The sequence below is a fragment of the Bactrocera neohumeralis genome, chromosome 4 (assembly GCF_024586455.1).
Source record: "Bactrocera neohumeralis isolate Rockhampton chromosome 4, APGP_CSIRO_Bneo_wtdbg2-racon-allhic-juicebox.fasta_v2, whole genome shotgun sequence".
NCBI classification, from domain to species: domain Eukaryota; kingdom Metazoa; phylum Arthropoda; class Insecta; order Diptera; family Tephritidae; genus Bactrocera; species Bactrocera neohumeralis.
This window is the reverse complement of record NC_065921.1, coordinates 57143253-57165126: the sequence shown is the minus strand read 5'-3', so window position 1 is coordinate 57165126 and position 21874 is coordinate 57143253. Positions and strand designations below refer to the sequence as shown.

The 21874-nt window shown below is 32.7% G+C and overlaps 1 pseudogene; it reads right to left on the bottom strand.

The window, feature by feature from the left end:
- Positions 1-21189: 21189 nt before the first annotated feature.
- Positions 21190-21290, bottom strand: LOC126757680 (small nucleolar RNA U3; annotated as a pseudogene).
- Between the last annotated feature and the right edge of the window lie 584 nt (positions 21291-21874).

Genomic DNA, 21874 nt, shown 5'->3' with positions numbered 1-21874 from the left:
TCAATGAACTTGTCTTTTAAAAATATTTCAGTTTCCTGTGTATGACGGGATAAACCATTGGCATTCCATATTGCTATTCTTAAGTCTGCTTGCATAGTTTATCGATAAGTAGTGACATCATATTAATAAGTGTGTTTGTTAATTCAATTTGTTTAGAGAGTAAACGCTCAATATTTTCTATTGATTTTTGTTCACTTACCTCATTGTTATTGTCTTTACCTGTTAAAATGCTAGCGTATGACTGCTTGTTATTGATTGCAGTATTTGTGTTTTGCGAACTCATGTTTACACTCCCTTTCGTACAGTTGGAAAATAAATAAATAAATCTTGAAGAAATTTTCAGAGATTGTTCGCTGTGGATCGAGGAAAGTTTAGAAATAAAAAAAACGTAGGTATGCTTTTCGTGAGGAAAAGTCGGAAAGTTGGACAATTCCAAAAAAATAACTTTTTTTTATACAAATTTTTTTTTTCAACTTTTTATACTCTCGCAACAAAGTTGCTAAGGAGAGTATAATAGTTTTGTTCACATAACGGTTGTTTGTAAGTCCTAAAACTGAAAGAGTCAGATATAGGGTTATATATACCAAAGTGATCAGGGTGACGAGTAGAGTTGAAATCCGGGTGTCTGTCTGTCCGTCCGTGCAAGCTGTAACTTGAGTAAAAATTGAGATATCATGATGAAACTTGGTACACGTATTTCTTGGCTCTATAAGAATTTTAAGTTCGAAGATGGGCAAAATCGGCGCACTGCCACGCCCACAAAATGGCGGAAACCGAAAACATATAAAGTGTCATAACTAAGCCATAGATAAAGATATTAAAATGAAATTTGCCACAAAGGATCGCATTAGGGAGGGGCATATTTGGACGTAATTTTTTTGGAAAAGTGGGCGTACATATCTCGGAAACTACTATAGCTATGTCAACCAAACTCTATAGAGTCGTTTCCTTCAGGCATTTCCATATACAGTTCAAAAATGGAAGAAATCGTATAAAAACCTCGCCCACCTCCCATACAAAGGTTATGTTGAAAATCACTAAAAGTGCGTTAACCGACTAACAAAAAACGTCAGAAACACTAAATTTTACGGAAGAAATGGCAGAAGGAAGCTGCACCCAGGCTTTTTTTTAAATTGAAAATGGGCGTGGCGTCGCCCACTTATGGACCAAAAACCATATCTCAGGAACTACTATACCGATTTCAATGAAATTCGGTATGTAATATTTTCTTAACACCCTGATGACATATGGGTATGGGTGAAATCGGTTCACAACCACACCTTCTTCCAATATAACGCTATTTTGAATTCCATCTGATGCCTTCTCTGTATAATATACTAGCTGACCACGCAGTCGTTGTCCTGCGTGAAATTATGTGTTTAGAAATGAAAAAGTTGAATTTATCATTTCACTTTTTTTCAATGTATCGCAGCTTGATAAACAACATTTTTTCGCTTCTGTTCCGGTGTAGAGAAAAGATGGTTTTCCAATTCGTGAGCAGGCCACGTAAGTATATCTGGCCGAGTGAAAAATATAGCATTTTCAAATGTATACCATACTCTATGCGACTATCCTTGTGTCTCAAATGCAATTTTCACTGGAAACTGAATACGTTTGAACTGAAATGGCAAATCGTTAGAACTCAGAGGAATTCGTAGAATCAAGTGTTCTGCCCCTTTGTATTCGTTTGCTGCGTCACAATCAGTCAGGTTCCATTACACAGTTTCGGCGCCTGAAGATTGTGGAACATAATAACGACAGATCCAACTTTGAGACGCAAATGATGCGGTAGCATGTTTCTGAAGTTTTTTGTTAGTCGGTTAACTCACTTTTAGTGATTTTCAACATAACCTTTGAATGGGAGTTGGGCGTGGTTATTATCCGATTTCTTCTATTTTTGAACTGTATATGGAAATGCCTGAAGGGAACGACTCGATAGAGTTTGGTTGACATAGCTATAGTAGTTTCCGAGATATCTACATAAAACTTAGTAGGGGGCGGGGCCACGCCCACTTTTTCAAAAAAATTACGTCCTAATATGCCCCTCCCTAATGCGTTCCTTCGTGCCAAATTTCACTTTAATATCTTTATTTATGGCTTAGTTATGACACTTTATAAGTTTTCGGTTTCCACCATTTTGTGGGCGTGGCAGTGCGCCGATTTTGCCCATCTTCGAACTTAAAATTCTTATGGAGCCAAGAAAAACGTGTACCAAGTTTCATCATGATATCTCAATTTTTACTCAAGTTGCAGCTTGCACGGACGGACAGACAGACACCCGGATTTCAACTCTACTCGTCACCCTGATCACTTTGGTATATATAACCCTATATCCGACTCTTTTAGTTTTAGGACTTAAAAACAACCGTTATGTGAACAAAACTATAATACTCTCCTTAGCAACTTTGTTGCGAGAGTATAAAAAGTTGTTGTAGTGCTGTGGTCGGCATTTCTTAGCACAATTGTGCAAACCAACTTCACACGTACGATTACGCACTATCGTTCAGTCGTTGTCGAGCCAGCAACGAATTAACATCACGCAAGACTATAGCGCAAAACCAAATATGCCCTGCAAGAAATATTTTATGATTCTAAATGTCTTTGGTGCAATGCAATGGCTTTTATGTTCCAAGTCTTTTAAAGATAATAGGGAATATATCCTTCAAAGAAATTTTGTTAATTTTCATTATACTATTAATTATTTAGATTAGATGCTTAATTTTCATTCCAATTTCTCACTTTTTTTTCGTGCTCACCAACACAGTGACAGATTCTTTCATGCCGACCACTGTTGTAGTGACATAACTACAATAGTTGGACATATGCTACCGCGGAGTTTTTTGTAGACATTATGATGTTCTTCAATATTGTTGTACATGATTTTGTTCTATCGCTAATAGTTTCGGCAGCGCATTCGACGAAAGACATTTTAAGACTCATTTTTCTACACCTTCGGTTAAATTGTTCAAATTTTACCAAGGATCCCTAATTTTTTTCAAAATGAAATGTAGCTTATGTCAAATTGGAAAAATGTAGCATTCTATTGGTGAAAGAATTTTTTAAATTGGCCGAGTACTTTTTGAGCCTATTCATTACAAACATACAAACATACAAAAATAGGTACAAATCTTTCCTCTTTATAATATTATTTATAATAAACAAGCCTGTGAAGTGAATCTCCAGAAGCGCATTGAAAAAAGTGGAACATTATAACTCGTTACCGGATCATCTGAAACAAAATAACGTATATGCGTTTTAAAGGTGATGTATTTCTCGAGGTAATAAGAAAGAGCTTTTTTTATATTTTTTGTAGCACTTGGAAGTAAAAAGCGTGAGTTTAGCTCAAAAAATCGCGGTTAATTTGTTAATAAAAAATAGAAACAAATGGGAAAAAACTCCATCTGATTACCTGTTTATTTATGTGAGTAATGTTCAAGTTTTCAAAAGGATCGGTTCAGTAGATTTTGACTTCTAATGTTCACGAACTTCAAAAATAACGTTTTCGGGAAAATCTATTTGAAGTTTTTTATACATCAAAAGTTGGGTATCATGGCCGGTCGTAACTCCGTGAGTTTGACTATAACTGACTCAAAATTTGTACACAATATTCTCGACATTTTGGGCGTTTAGAAAAAAAAATATATATTTTAAAAACTTAAAAAACAACACAAAAAATAACTCTTTCTTGGATTTGCCGACCCGACTGATCTTTAAAGCGTTATCTCTCCATCACTCATGCATAATACACATCTTTTTGAATTTAATAATACTCTTTGGGTCTGTTCGATGTTGTAGTTAGTTTTAGTTGCCTCTAAGTAGTTCTGACGAATTTCGTATAAAGCGATAGTCTATAATCGAGTGGCTGTTTCTGTTATTTTTGATACTCGTATAACAGAGCCGAGTGATCTTGGTTATAATACTTATTAATTGATTTTAGAGTCTCCAAGTAGTTCGAAACATCCTCTATTTTTCTTGGAGTTACAGACCCTTATGATCTTGGAAGCATTATCTTTGTATCATTCATGTCTTTGGTAATGTTTATTTTTTTGAATTTAGTCCTTATACATAAACCTAATTATTCCAAAGAGCTTACTGTGAGTATCTTGTGCAGCAAAGTTCGATATTGTAATAATCTAAAACAGTATTGTGCAAAATTCTTCTTAAGCGCTGTTGAATAAATGGCTATATATCAAGGCATTCGGAACTAAACAGTCTTCTTTGTAACGATTAGTCTACACTCCTGTAAGCAAATAATATTCTCCCATAGTTTCAAACCTGTTGTATTGGTCTAACTAAATTTTAATATTTGTTTGTTATACCCGGAAAGAAACTTCGTAGATTCAATAAGCTGCTCATTTGTCGGTAGCGCGTATGGAAACTCGTTTGTTTGGCAAGATATCTTCGCGAAATTTGGTATGAATATTGTCCAAAAGAATTCTGCATTCATTAAACAAATTGTTCAGATCGAACTACTATATTATATAGCTGCCATACTATATTTTATATTTTTATATATTTTGTGCGTTCACTTAAGTTGACACGGATTTAAGGAGAATTTTGCTACTAGACACAATACACAGACTATATACATAGACACACACACATATATGTATATGTGGGAGTGGAACCTGTGGGTCAAAGGTCCACACGTAGCGGACGTGCCTTTTAAATGCACCTCTGACCAAAAATTAATTCGAACAACATTCGAATAACACTCGAGCAACATTCGTAATAGACAGTCGACAGTCGACGTTTGATATTGGCGCTGATCAACATATGAAAAACTAAGCTTAAGTTAAAATACTATAAATTTATTTGCTTGTAGGTGCATACCCAAACTGCTGTTGTTATTGGTGTGTTGTTATAAGTTCGTACTTTTCCTGCCACCCATATGCATAGCCAAGCAGTCAACTATATAGTTTATATGAATCATAGTTATGTTTAATCAACTGGAAATTGGTTGTTGCTTGCGTATATGTTGTTATTATTGTTGTTTTTCTTATTTTTATACCCTGAATAGGGTATATTAAGTTTGTCACGAAGTTTGTAACACCCAGAAGGAAGCGTCGGAGACCCAAGTATATATATAAATTATCAGTATGTTGAGCTGAGTCGACTTAGCCATGTCCGTCTGTCTGTCTGTCTGTATATATACGAACTAGTCCCTCAGTTTTTAAGATACTTTCGAACAAAGTTGCTAAACATTATAGTTTTGTTCACATAACGTTGTTTTGTCGGAACTGCCGATAAAACTAAAACATATATTATATATACAAAAGTGATCAGGGTGACGGTAGAGTTGAAATCCGGATGTCTGTCTGTCCGTTTCATAATGTATTTTCCGTCTGTCCGTCCGTCCGTGCACAGCTGTAACTTGAGATAAAAATGTAGATATCTTGATGAAACTCATTACACGTATTCCTTGGCTCCATTTTTTTGAAGGTTAAGTTCGAAGATGCATTAAATTTGACAGATCCACGCCCACATTTCAAATGGTGTCAAAAGAAAGATGTCATAACTAAGCCATAAATAAACATTTCAATGAAATTTGGCACTAACGAGCATCGCATTAGCAAATCATTGACGTATTTTATTGGCCAAAATCAGTTTTTTGTACATATCTCGAAATGTGTATAGCCATGTCAACCATTTCTACAGAGTCGTTTTATACAGGCATCTCATATATACAGTTCAAAAATGGAAGAAATCGGATAATAACCACGTTTCCCATACAAAGGTTATGTTGAAAATCACTAAAAGTCCGTTAAACCAACCAAAAAACGTCAGAAACACTAAATTTTACGGAAGAATATTGGTCTGTTTCTGAAAGTGCACCCAGGCTTTTTTAAAACCGTGAAATGGGCGTTCGGCCGTTCGCAGCAATTGGACCAAAAACCATATTGTGTTACTAGACCGATTTCAATGGAAGATTTATGCAATATTTTCTGTAACACCCTGATAACACGTACGAAATATGGGTGAAATCGGTTCACAACCACGCCTGATTCCAATATAACGCTATTGCGAATTCCATCTGATGCCTTCTCTGAATAATATATGTATACATTAGGAACCAATGATGATAGCGGAATAAAACTTTACAAAAATACGGTATTTGAAAAATATATAAATGACGTATAATTAAATTTCGATTATCACTTTATCGTCAAGTCTAAAATGTTCAGAAATAACCAGAACTATTCCAGCTTTGGAAGACAACACTTGTTAAGATATCGTTTTCCGAAATTTTGAAACATCATTTTCTCTTCAAAAGTTGGACTCATTTGTCGGACCACTGCCGATATCAACATATAAATAAATATCTGCCATACAAACAGAACGATGTCATGGAATCAATCTAACGTTGTCAAATAAAGAACTTTTCGATAATGATTTTGCAAAAGTTATGCGTTTATTTTTTAAAATTAATGTAATATACGCTCTTAAAAAATCATTAATGATAGTTTCACATAAATTCATGTATGCAACTTATAACTGTTGTTTTTTACTTCGTTCACTCTTTCAAAGCAACAGCATAATTTTCACTGCGAAAGCACACAAATGCAACACAATGAGTGTGTGTCAGTATAAGTCATGTGTTATTGTAAATTCTTTACACATATAGCCATAAGTCGCGCTGGGGTCATGAAACGGCAAGTGAAGCCGTGAAATGCAATTTGGAAAATTTATTAGTTACATTAGTGTTCATATGCGCGGCTAGAAGAACTCTAACGCTACAAACTCACAGTAGTTTTATGCGTAAAAAGTGCTTCTGAGAAATTCATAGTTGGAAGTTTGGATGAAAGTACGCCGCACCCGACCACATTTATGACCTCGATCACCTATTCATAACTTTGTTGTATTAAATTTCACGGAAAATGCCAAATTTTCAAACATTGTTGCAAGCAGAGGTCTTAAAAGTAGCATGAAGTCAAACTTCGTTAAGTACCGGAACTTTTTAACCATTACCTCTACTCATACATACAAGATGCCGGCAAATTACGCAAAATCTGTAGATACATATGTTACATCCGGTTGTGGTTCCATTCAGTTTCAATTCCGTTAAAATTTCTACAATGGTCAAAATGAATTAAGACTACAAAGTTGGTTCGTTGGTTAAAGAGAGACATGTAGGACGCAGACCGCAGGTGGCTGCACTTGGGCCGGGTGGTTACCAAATTAAGTCTTATCCGGCAACTCAATGGATTTGGTGAAAAACTTGGATTTTCCATCACATCTGCCCAATATCCCTTAACTTCGTGTATTGGGAGCCATGGAATATATGCCGTCGCAGCCAGGTACACTTTAAAGATCTCTACAATATTACCAAGTTCAATTTTACCTAGAAGTAGAAGCTTTATGGTCCGTCCACTTTCAACCCAACACCGAAGTAATTTTGTGGGAGTGTGCCAAGACCTTACATGTTCCTTTATGATCCTTTGCTACAAACAACCCTTAAAGGAGGAGAATGGTCTAGGGCAGAATTGTAGAATTGTATTTCCAGCTGCCCTCGCGCAGGCCTGCTAGGCTGTCTTTTCATTTCTATTCCTATATGACTGAGCACCCAGATGCTATTAACCGAGATACCTACTGAGAGCCTAGTTATTGCCGGCTTGCATAACCTAACGCAATGACTCTGTATTGGTTTAGAAGATCTAAGAACGTGCCGTTTAGAGCAGCACCTTTAATTGTGCTCAGAAACCCGTCCTGAAAGACTGAATTCTAGTCATTTAGATGATACTACTTTTGGCGTATGGATTTCTACAGAAGAAGATTGCTCCTGTTCCTATTTCACTGTTTGATCCGTAGAATTTTTGATTTCAATCTAGAACTAAGCATTAAAAACAAAAGAAATATAATTTGTCTACTGTGAATATGTAAATACTGTTTCGATTACTCAGGAGCAAAATATTGAACAAAAACTCTTTTAAAATCATTTAGATACGCCTGATACAAAAAAAAAACTGGTGCGTGGAGTCCCTACGCGCGAAAGTAGTTAAACTCCTTAGTGATATTCCAAGAAATGCATATAAATTTGTATGAAAGAAAACTAGCGAGAGGGAAAGGATAAACATATGGTGGAGTGACCAACACTTTCTTAAATTCACATACAACATCATATAGAATTCAATTTGCACCTTCTGTATGCTTTAAGCTTAGAACTTAAAATAATATTTTAGAATTGACATTGAATCTTTCTTAGAACAAACACCAGAAAGTTATTCAATTTATGATTTTTAGCTTTTGCCGTCGTTGTGAAAAGACGCTTGTTGGCAAAGGCATGCTCGGGAAGATGTTACGGCGTCTGTTTTTATGAATGAAGCGAGGCAGAGAACTTAAAACAAAGAGAAGGTGCAAATTAAATTCTGTATGATGTTCGATTTGACGGCTAACAGAGCTGATAGAATTGTAGTAAGGAATTCACCATTTTCGCTGCTATTTAGCAGAAATGAGCACGTTCTCTGGCAAAAATATATGTAAAACGACTGAATTCATGCGAGAATAAATAAAGAGAAATGCATTGAAGAAAAATATACAAAGTCACACAGAGAATGTAAAAAAGTATTCTCTGAGTCACATATGCGTGATTATTTTGTATTATATGAACCATTTTTTCCGAAAAATGGTAAAAATTTTAATTTTGTTTACAAAATCGGGAAAAAAAGGTAAAAATTATTTTAATTTTATTTCTTATTAATTTTGTTTTTTAATTTTTAAATAATTAATATTTTAAATAAGTTATATTTATTTCGACTATTACAAAGTGAAGATGTGCCAAATGAACTTCATTCTTCAAAGAAAACTGATGACCTTCATGAAATATGCATATTCGTTATCATTTCCATATATGTACATATAAAAATAGAATTTGTATGGCATATACATACATATATTATTTCTTTGGCACATTTGTCTGTATGTTTGCGAATGCAAATGCGAGCCACATATATATACATATGTATGTACATACATTCATAATAACAAGTGTCGCACATACATATGTATATTATTTCTTTGGCACATTTGTCTGTATGTTTGCGAAAGCAAATGCGAGCCACATACATACATATGTACATACATTCATAATAACAAGTGTCGCACGCACACATCTCAATGTGTCGAAGCACTGACACGACGTCAAAGCGTCACAACATTGTGTTGCTGGTAGAAAATCCGAGCTCTGCCGAATGAAACTAAGAAACGATCGCCGATTGTCACCGCTTCCCTTCCCTACGCGCGGATAAAGTTATATCTACTTCTTAGTGATATTCCAAGAAATGCAAATTAATTCCCGCAACGAGGGAATTTTTAAAAAAATATATATTTTATATCCGCGAACGCGCGGATGAAATGAGAACACGTGTGGTTCTAGTGGATTGCAAGATACAAATCAAATCTTTATTTCAGAAGTACCAATATATGTACATACATATATACATTTTGGTTTTATTTACTTAAAGTTAAAGCTGAAGTGTAAACATCAGCTTGATTGAATCCAGAACAAAGAGTTAATTACAATTTTAGCTGTGACGGCAAATTCCAGCAGAACGTTAAGCGTTCTGTTTTCTTTACATTTGTTATTGTTATGCCTTCTTGTAAGGGCGAGCGATATTGTTTTGATAATAATGGATTCTTGGAGTCAGAACGGAAAAAGCATATCGAATTCTTAAATAATCAAAAACGTTAATTATATTTCTAATTTATGAGACAATGTAATTGCAAAGTGCAAAGATTCAATTTTATTTACAGTTAGGTTAAGGTTTCTATGCGGAGGCTATCGTTAACTCCCCCCTTCCTAAAATGAATCGTCCACGATTCACTATTATTTTGAGTTAATTTATATATTTGGTCCAGAAGAGCATTATTAGTGATTTCTTGAAATTGCGTATTTTGGATTGGTCTGGGAATTTCGCGAGATTTTTTTAATTTTAGTAATAAGTAAGTTATGAAAATGATTCCCAAAATTAAAATTATGTACCAAAAATATGAATGGACTGTTATGTTCTTGTTCCGTTCTGTTAAAATATTTATATTATCTAATTTTAACAGTTTGTTGGTTGTTTCAAAATAATCTAAAATTTCAAAATTGTTTATGTGGTTATTTTTAAAATAATTCCACATTTTTACTTCAATGTTTTCATAAGACTGATTATTTATTACTGTATAATTTTCAAATGTTATTAGATATGTTCCATTTAATGTTTGATTATCTACAATATTTTTTCCTGAAACTAATATCGCTCCTGATTTAATTTCTTCAATTTGTAGGTTTTTTCTTTTAATTTATTACATTTTCCTTGTTTTTTATTTAAAATTTCTGACAAACATGTGCTTTTTTTATTTAGTTTACAATATGTTTTTGAAATTTCTGTTTTACAATTCTGAATATTAAAAAATTTATTATTACAGTATATTATGTTCTGGTCAATAACAAGCTTACCATTTAATTGAGCTATGGCTCTTACATCATAGTACTTACATGTTAGTTCTATTTTAGGGTATTTTATATAAATTATAATTATGTCTCCTTTTTGGGCTATTTTGAATTTAGAAATGTCCATTAAATCTGTTATTGTCATTATACCGTGTTGGTAGTATGTTATGTTTTTTAGTTCATCAAAGTGAAAAATTGTTGGATTTAAAATTCCAATTTTACCAAAGGTTATTGTATTTATTAAATTTTGCAGTTCATGTATAACATATTGATTTCGGTTTCTTTTTATTTTCCTATTTATGGTATCACCTTTAATATTATTACTGTGTCAGTTAATTCTGTTATTATTTTAAAAATTTCTGAATTTGTTGTATATTGTTTATTGTTATTTACTACTAGTTCGTCCAATTTGTTATTAATTTTTACAAAGTCGTCATGGTCTGGTGTACCAGCTATCCATTTCCAAAGTGTTCCTAATTCATTTATACCCCTTTTTTGCCTAAAATGGGTTTGTTTTAATTGTTCCAATAAAGTTTTAATTATCAAAGTTTCTGATTCTGTTTCCTGTGTAATAATTCCTAAGTTGTCGTGATTTTGTTCATTATTACTGTAAAAATTTCTATTTTCGTCCCCTATTATATTTTCAAAATAAGATAAATTAGTAATGTGAAATAAGTCCCCGTATTCCTCATAAATGGAAACATCTCCATTTTCGATAAGTACGTAGTCTTGTCGGGTGTAATCTATAACATCAGCGGTTGCTGAGCTGATTAGTGCAGTCAAAATTAAAATGATCATTTTGGAAACCTATAATAATTATGATTTTATATTATCCTTATCAATAATTCTATTTCTATTATAAATTATTATTTTATTCTCTAATATTTCCTTAACTTGTTGTTTTTTATATCTAGGTTCTAATTTATTCTTTTCTCCTATTATTTTCTCGTAAATGATTTGGCCGGGATGATATTGCTTATCTGATCTATGTTTATTATGAAACGTTAGCATTTTTTCCTGTGCTTGCTTTAAAGTTGTTGGCAAATTCTCATGTTTTATTTTATTATAAAGTACTTCATTTGGTTTAAAATTTGTTACTGAATGTATTGTTGTATTGTATTTTTGCGCAGCTCTAAGTATTGTTTCTAAATTACTGACAATATTGTATTCTTCTTTTATACATCTGGCTATTTCAATTATTGTTGAATGGACTCTTTCAACTTGTCCATTAGTTATGCTGTGACGTGGATCACAAAAATAAATTTCAATATTTAACCTTTGCATTAAGGATTTAAATGTTGGTGTGGTAAAGCTTGGTTCATTGTCTAAAGTAACTTGTTTTACATCTGTGAAGCTTTGAAGTAATTCTAAAACCTTTTCTTCGATATTTGATTTATCTTCTATATGTTTTAATATTAAAAATTTTGAATAAGCGTCTACACATGTGATAAATTTTAGTTTTTGTGCATAGAAAATATCTAAATGAAGTTGTTCCCCTTCTTTTTCCGGGATTGGGGCTTTGCCTATTGGTATTTTCTTGGGATGGCGATCATATTTATTTTTATTGCATATCATACAATTTCGAACATATTCTTTCATTCTTTTCCTCATTTCTGGCCAGTAATATAATTTTTCTATTTGTTTAACATTTTCATTATAGCTTCGATGAGCTCTGTTATAGGTTTGTTCGATTAATCCGGACTGATCTTCTCTATTAATAATATCCATTGGAAAAAGTTTTGTAAATACAAATTTGTTCTGAAAAGTTTGTTTGAGAGGTTCTTGGACTTCATGCAAATCTTCAACTGTGCAGTGAATCCCCGTTACTAACTTTGGCTGAATATATTCTTTCAAAACTGTTAATAAGTTTTCTACTGTATCAAATTCTATTAAATGCCTTTTATTTCCAAAGGTTTCAATTAACTCATGGACCGTAAATCTGTTCTTACACAATATTATTTGTTGTTTAAATTGATTAATGGGTTTTTGTGTTTCCTGTATTTGAACGCTTTCACTACTCTGTGCTGAATGTTGAGATTCCTGACTTTGGGAATCATCGGAAATGTTATATAATTCAAGACGCGACAATGCGTCAGCTACAATATTGGATTTACCGGGTTGGTATACAAATTTTGGAGAAAATTCTTCTATAATTGCGTGCCATCTTTTCATTTTTGGATTAGGATTGCGAGGCGATAAAGCAAATGTTAATGGTTGGTGATCAGTATGTATTTCCAAATTGGTTACACCATAGAGGTAATTTCGTAGATTTTTTAATGCCCAAACAATGGCATAAAGCTCTTTTTCATTAGTTGCATAATTTTTTTCTGTTTTATTAAAAGTTTTTGAAATGAAGGTAATTGGTTTACCCCCTTGCGATAGTACCGCACCCATTGCAACGTTAGATGCATCGGTAGTTAATACAAATGTTTTTGAGTAGTCAGGCTGTATCAATTCCATTTCTGAAGCCAATAGTTTTTTTTAATTTATTTAATGCAGATATTCCTTCCTTATCTAGAGTTATTTCCAATTTTTTTGATTTATTTTTAGAAATCCTACCGTTTTCTCCTGATAGGTATTTTGTCAAAGGTTTGGCTATTGCAGCATAGTCTTTAACAAACTTACGATAAAATCCTGCAAGTCCCAAGAATACTCTTAATGCTCGTAAACATGTTGGTATTGGATAGTTTAAAATTAATTTTATTTTGTTTGGGTCTGTTTTGATGACATTTTGAGCTATTATATAACCCAAAAACTCTATTTCTTCCGTGAAAAATTTTGATTTTTCTAATGAAATTTTCATATTAGCATTTTTTAATATTTTTGTAATTGTTTCTAAATCTTTTAAGTGTTGAGTTACGTTTTTCAAAAAATAATTATATCATCCATATAAACGTGACAGATTTTTCCTATATGTTCTCGCAATATATCGTCCATTGCTCTCTGAAAAATTCTAGGGGCATTTTTTAACCCAAAAGGCATCCTCAAAAATTCATATTTACCATTATTAACGGAAAAGGCTGTTTTCTCAATATCATTTTCTGTCATTAAAATTTGATGAAAACCTGATTCTAGATCAATTGTTGAAAAATATTTTGCTTTGCCTAGATTAGACAGTATTACGTTTGTATCCGGAATAGGATAACGATCAGAAATTGTATGCTCATTTATTTTTTTGTAATCGATCACCATTCTAAGTTTTGGTGTTCCATTATCATTTGTACCCTTTTTTGGTACCACCCAAATTGGTGAGTTATATGGACTTTTACTTGGACTTATTATATTATCGTTTATCATTCTATTTATTTCTTCATTAACAAATTAGTTTACAGAGAAGGGATATGGATATTGTCTGCTTCATATCGGGTCCTCATTTTTCATTCTTATTTCCGCTTTCACATTTGTCATGAAGGGAAAGCTTGTATTGATGTTTGAATGCATTTGAGCAATTTTTTCTTTTATTTTTGTTTTAAATTCAGTTCATTTTTCATCCTGATTTTTAGTATTTAACATTTCGGAATTCTTTTCCGAATAATAATCATTATCGGTATTAATTTCTGAGCCTCTTTCACCCAGTATCGAAAAGTTATCATTTATGTTGCCGGCAAATTCATCGGCTGGCGTTGTAGAACATTTTTGTTCCACAATATTTTCTTTATAATTACTATTTTCATTTTGCTGGTATAAATCTTCAGCTTTCGGTGTAGAACTTTTTTGTTCCACAATATATTTTTTATTTAAATTGCCGGTATTATCATCGGCTGGCGTTGTAGAGCTTTCTTGCTCCACAGTATTTATTTTTTTATATTTGCCGGTATTTCCGTCGGCTGGTTTTTTGGAAACTTCTTGTTCCTTAGTTTTATTTTCAAAATAAATATTCATACTTTTATTTTCATTTTCCAAATTATTTTTTACCCTATAATTAATTTTCCCATTGGACACATCGATTAGTGCCTCAATATTTTTAAGGAAATTGTATCCCAAAAGGAGATCCGATTCTAATCCCTCTATTTCATAGAAGATTTCTTCGACTCCAAATAAGGTAATTAAGTGGTAAAATTTGATTATGGAATAGCCATTCACGGTTTTTATGCGCTTATAAATGGCTAATTCGTTTTTATTATTATAAACCCCAGGCTTAATGTAGCATGAGGTTGCTCCCGTATCAACTAGAGCTTTTAAGTTTTTATTTAATTTTGAGTCGTGCAATTTGAGATAGGGGAGTTCGTCCCCTCTTCGCCTAAAAAATGGCTTTCGTTCATATTATTAATTCTCTGGCTCTTTTCTTGCGGGCGAAAGCTGTTATTACTTTCTCTATGCCGCTTTACCCCATGTGCTTCCTGATTTTGCCCCCATACGTGAAGTTTTGAGCAAACCGGGCTCTTTGGTTGTTAGATTCTAGTTCCTGAGCTATTGCTAAAGCATCAGGTAAATCTAGTGGATTTAAAGAGAATATTATGTCTCTTAGTGGGGTATTTAATCCTGTTATAAAAATTCGTAGGGCGTGTTCCCTATTCTTTTTGTTTAGTTCTTTAGTTAAGTCTGCGTTATTTCCGTGTGTCATGATAGTTTTGTTTATTAATAGTGTCAATTTTTTGTTGACGAGGTTGTAATATTCTACAACCGACATTGCACCCTGCCTTATGATGCTTAATTCTTGTTCAATTATGTGTATAGGACGTTTGTCCGCATATGCAAAGTCTAAGCGAGATAGAATTACATCGAAATTTAGAACTGTTCCATGGTTTGTTAATGCATCATTTGCATCATGTGTTATTTTATTCCTGAGTATGGTGAGTGCAGCTAAGTATTTTCTACTGCCCCTTACGTATAGACTCATAGCGTTAAGCGCTGCCTCTCTCCAACTAACACATGAATTCATTCTACCAGTAAATTCTGGTGAAACTGTGTTAAAAAATCGGTGGCACTAGTGGTATTGACTACTATTTGTGAGCGTAATTGCTCTACTTCCTCACGTAATGCTATATTGCTGTCAGCAATAAGGCGCGTTATGAGGTCTACGGTCAAAGCGTCACCGTTAGCCATTTTGTCTGATTTTAAGTTTCTGTTTTTTTTCTTTTTTTTGTTAGTTATTTTTATTTTATCCCTTCAAGGAAGAGATGCTTTTTTATTCTGGAGTTCAGAGTCGCAGAATTAAGCTTTTATTATAAACCGGAGGGTCCCCCTCGCGGTGGTGAATCGCGGTTTCAATATATTTTTGTTATATGGCTGGTCGAGCCTTTAATTATTGATTTATTAAAACAAATTTTTGGTTGAATTATCTTTTTATATTTCTCTGGAGGGTCCCTTGGGTGGTGAATCGCAGAGAATTTTAAATTGTTGTAAGCTGGAGGGTCCCCTCGAGGGTGGTGAATCGCAGCTTTTAATTATGTAATTTATTGGTTGTACAAACCATTAGTTATAGTCTTTAGTTTTTTTATTTTTTGAGTTTAGGACATTTCCTAGTATCGTGTTCGCCCTTACAAAAATTGCAGTACGACAGTTTTTTATATTTAATACTTGGGCTATTGCCCATTTCTTAATATATAGTATATTCTAATTTTAAACTTACAAATGTATTCCCTTGTTGGCTCTCTCGTTAAATGATGCTGGTGTTGCCGTCGCTTCCTTTATGGTTGCTGCTGCTGCTGTTGACACGTCCGCTGATGTTTTTACTGCTGCTATTAACAATTTTTTTGTCACTGTTAATTTTTTAATAAGTTGCTGATGATGCAAAATATTTGTATTTTTCTGATTTGAGTCACTCTTTCTGTTTGCGTTTTGTTGGTTAGTTGTGTTTTTAATTAATTATTTTAATTATCAATTAAAAAATTTTCCAAACTTCGTTGCTTGTTCTTGTTCACACAGTTAATTTTTGGTGGAAGTTTTTCACTTATACTTTTTTGATCACTGTTATTCTTCTAAATCTTTGGTAGGTACAAATAGCTTTTCAAAAATTTGTGTAGTTATGTTTTTTTTCACTTTAGTAGGCACTTTTGACTTCGTGTTAAACTATTTCTTTACAAGACAATTTTTCATATAATTTTTACTTCACTTTTTACTTTTCTTCACTATTTGTAGGCACTTTTGACTTCGTTCTAAACTATTTCTTTACAAGACAATTTTTTATATAATTTTTACTTCACTTTTTACTTTTCTTCACTTTTTGTAGGCACTTTTGACTTCGTGCTAAACCATATAATTTTAACTTAGCTTTTTTTCTTTATTAGGCACTTTTTTGAATTCGTGCCCCACGTTGGGCGCCAATTAATTCCCGCAACGAGGGAATTTAAAAAAAAAAAAAAAACAAGAAAAAACGTTTACTTCGGTTGCACCGAAGCTATATACCCTTCACAGGTGCATTTCTGTTAGTAACTATGTGTTCAGTTTGTATGGAAGCTATATGCTATAGTAATCCGTTCTAAACAAGTTTTTTAGAGATTACATTGTTGCCTTAGAAAATAACATATATCAAGTTTCGTGAATATATCTTGTCAAATGTGAAAGTTGTCCATACAAGAACTTGATTCCGATCGTTCAGTTTGTATGGCAGCTATATGCTATAGTTAACCGATCTGAACAATTTCCTCGGAGATTACATTGTTGCCTTAGAAAATAACATATATCAAGTTTCGTGAATATATCTTGTCAAATGTGAAAGTTGTCCATACAAGAACTTGATTCCGATCGTTCAGTTTGTATGGCAGCTATATGCTATAGTTAACCAATCTGAACAATTTCTTCGCAGATTACATTGTTGCCTTAGAAAATAACATATATCAAGTTTCGTGAATATATCTTGTCAAATGTGAAAGTTGTCCATACAAGAACTTGATTCCGATCGTTCAGTTTGTATGGTAGCTATACGCTATAGTTAACCGATCTGATCAATTTCTTCGGAGATTACATTGTTGCCTTAGAAAATAATCTCTACCAAATTTCGTGAATATATCTTGACAAATGTGAAAGTTTTCCTTACAAGAACTTGATTCCGATCGTTCAGTTTGTATGGCAGCTATATGTTATAGTGGCCCGATATCGGCCGTTCCGACAAATGAGCAGCTTCTTGAAGAGAAATGACGTTTGCAAAATTTCAAAACGATATCTTAAAAACTGAGAGACTAGTTCGTATATATACAGACAGACGGACAGACAGACGGGCATGGCTAAATCGACTCAGCTCGACATACTGATCATTTATATATATATATACTTTATAGAGTCTCCGACGATTCCTTGTGGGTGTTACAAACTTCGTGACAAACTTAATATACCCTGTTCAGGGTATAAATATATATTTTATATCCGCGAACGCGCGGATGAAATGAGAACACGTGTGGTTCTAGTGGATTGCAAGATATAAATCAAATCTTTATTTCAGAAATACCAATATATATACATTTTGGTTTTATTTACTTAAAGTTAAAGCTGAAGTGTAAGCATCAGCTTGATTGAATCCAGAACAAAGAGTTAATTACAATTTTAGCTGTGACAGCAAATTCCAGCAGAACGTTAAGCGTTCTGTTTTCTTTACATTTGTTACTGTTATGCCTTCTTGTGAGGGCGAGCGATATTGTTTTGATAATAATGGATTCTTGGAGTCAGAACGGAAAAAGCATATCGGATTCTTAAATAATCAAAAACGTTAATTATATTTCTAATTTATGAGACAATGTAAGTGCAAAGTGCAAAGATTCAATTTTATTTACAGTTAGGGTAAGATTTCTATGTGGAGGCTATCGTTAACTTGCATATCATTTTGTATGAAAGAAAACTAGAAAACTTAAATTCACATTTTATAAATTTATTATGCACATAAAATGAAGAATAAAGCAAAGTCTAAATGAAGGAACTTTGACTAGAAAAGTAGTTCTGTTTCTTCGTTGTGGTCATCTCTCTTTTGTAATCCATCAACACGCGTTGAAGGCCCAGCAGTTATCGGTGAATTGACGACCGTTGATTCATCAGTAGTTATAGATGCTCCCGCAGAGATTGATGGAACAGCAAACGTTGAATCTTTTTTACGCGGGCTGTTTTCCTCTTCTTCGTTTGACTGCCAGCTATCATTTCCAATTTCTCCTATTCACGATAATATTGTGCTGTTTTCCCTCCTCTTGAAACACGGGCTACACTGTCTTTTTCCGCTGTAAAATCAATTTAAAATCAAAACATTAACATTTTTGCCATTCCAATTGATATTAGTTTCAAGGCACAAGTTTAATGCACAAGGTGCATCTATTACGGACAATTGAAATATTCAAGAGAAACTTACCGTCACATAACCTGGAATCCGCTGTGTTATGCGTATTATCACTGTCATTTATTTTATCAACATTGATCGGAGGTCCAGCCAATTTGGCTGCCATATTGTCTTGTGAAGATCAGGTAGATCGTAATTCGCCTAGCAATTTTATCATTTTTTACAATTCTCTCACATATTCTAACCGAGAATATGAAGAGACAGAAATATATGTATTTATAAAATGATTTCTTTGATATTCCATAGGATGGAAATATGTATGTAGAACTCTTTTATTTTTGATTTATTATTTTTCAAAATTTCAAATATATAAAAGATTTACCTAAACATTATGATGATCTTTTCATGATGATACGCAATGTACGAATGTAAGCAATTTCGTTTTGCCGTCGGCATTTCAATTTCTCATGCTTCAATTTTTGCTTTCAACCAAGAAATCGCTTGTATGTACTATGTATGTATATATGTAGGTATGTGCAATATATGCCTTTGCGTTTTGCCGTCGGCATTTCCATATTGACATGCAAAAGTAATTATGTATTTCATTGTTTCGTTTTGGCCCAATTTTGTATATTAAGACAAGTGTCAATAATTGCGCCAAAATCAAATATATTATATATTCATATGTAAACATGTTTTAAACTTTACATAAAATTGAAGTGTCAATAATTGCGCCAATTTTCATAAAGTTGGAAATTTTGCGCGAATCGATATTATACATATGTATATTCATATGTAAACATGCGGAAGTTAATAAGTCGTGTTGGAATTTTAATAATATTAATTTTACTCATATTTTATTTTGAAAGTGCCGAAAATTGCGAAACGAAATTTCAATAAATTTAAGTAAATTTACATGTATTTTCATTTATATTTAATTGTCAATAGTTTTTTTTTTTAAATTATTTGCCCTAGTTGTCCATTTTTTATTTTCTCACACATTTCAGCCGATTTTTGTATAGAAATTTGACCGGCGTAGAAACAAAATCCGAAACAATTATACATACATATGCAAAGCAAATGTTCTACAAAAGCATATTTCTATACTTAAACAAAATTATTAGAACCATCGTATGTTTCTTATGTACATACATGCATAACCAAACCATACTTAAAATATGGGTATTTCCATGGTCGAGAACGCGACAGTCGTACGCCTTTGAAGTGCATAAACCAAAAGTAAAAAAATTAACAAAAAAAATGTGTTGTTATTATTCGAAAGCTTTTCATTATCACTATGCATAGTACAAAATGTAGGAGCTTTCGATAATTTGTTCCAATTCATTAGCAATAAACATGGGATGAAGAACGCGACAAAAAATAGAACTTGCTTTCGACTACATATAGAAAAATGCAAGATTCTGCGAAACGCAACAATATATTTTAGAATGATTAATTTAAACTAAAAAGGACTAAAAGGGCTTCTTTTGATAAATTTCTTGTTGATATATTTTCATCGGTGTTTTTTTTACAAGCTTAAATCTAATTTAGCACGTGACATTTAGAACGCGACATATTTTTCTTCCATGATTCTAATGACGATTACTATAATAATTCCAATTCAAAAAATGAAACTGAAAACAAAAATAAAAATTCATATAAGAAAATAAGTGAAAATAAATGAGAAATGTTTTTTTATGAAATATTTTTTTTTCAATGAATATGCGGTTTGAGCTACTTTTAATTTCAAATGATCATCACAGAAGATTGAATGCAGTTTTCGGGTTTTGATATTTCTTTTCTTGCTAAGCCACATATTTTACCTATCTATATAAATAAATATACATGCTAAAAAAAGCAAAAAAAAATATTTTTCAAAAAAGTTATACTTACGGTAGCGAACGCGACACACTTCAAAAACCAATTAAAATATTTTGTATGAATATAAGATACTGAAACTTTTTTTTTTAAATTTGGGTCACTAAAATTGATTTAAATATAAATTTGCAGCCACGTGTTACGATCGATCGCAAACTACTGATAAAAAATAATGATTTACGGACAAGAACGCGACAAAACAATATCAATGAAAGCAAAATAAAAATTTACCGTTATCGAGCTTCCTTTGGTCTCGTTGATTTTTTTGTATTCATTGTTGTTCCTAGGAAGATTTAATAAGACTAGTGCTAACATAATAAGAATTTACGTATTATCAAAAAATACAAAAATAAAAAGGCATTAAAGGTACACAAATTTTTCATTTTTCATTTTTCTAACAAAAACCCTTGAGATAAGCTGCAAATCATATTATATTATAAAAAAATATATAAATTTTTTTTATATAATATCAGAAAAAATTATTTGTTTATCACTATTTTAATTTTTGCTCCCGGTAGACCTTTCTATGGAAAAACCCATATACATTTAAAAAAAAAATCATAGAAATCGGTTGAATAAGCATTAAAAAAACCGCAAAATAAGGTCCTGGGTACAAACGTATCCCGGGTGTGTGTTTACGTGGTATTTTCTGGGTGTGTGTTCTATGGTTAATCCTCACGCTGTCAGATAAAACGATATACCTCGTCATCGCGGGTCGATTTCTAAAAAATGTAAATGAAGAGCAACTACAGAAATGATCCTGTAAAGTATAGCCTTAATTTTTCAACGGCCAACGCAGAGTATTGCAACCAAAAGATACGCAAAATAGTTGAAAATTCGCAGAAATGAAAGACAAATGAAAGAAAAAGAAGCATAACTTCAATAATGCACAAGCATACAAACATACATATGCGCACACATGTGAATATGTCACCAACCAAAAATTGAAACATTGTTCTACAAAAACAACAACAGCATAAGCATGGCAACATTAAGTTGTTGGTAGAAAAGCCGAGCTGTGCCGAAAGAAACGAAAAAACGATCGCCGATTGTCACCGCTTCGCTTGCTGCTCGAACATCTTCGCAGACAAGGTTGCGTTAGATTCATATTGAGCAAGGTTGCGCAACCTGAATCTATCGCAACCTTTTCCGAACTCGTATAAGAAGTATAACTTCAAAAATTTAATATTGGTTAAAACTGGTTTATATCTGAGCGCAGAACCTGAAAATGTTTTTTGAAGTAATGAAGCGTAATCAATAAGACACTCAGTTTCGAAGTTTTTGATGATACGTTATTTTGCATTTCAGGTGACGATATACATATGTATATTTTGAATTGTGTATATGGCTTCCGAAGCTAC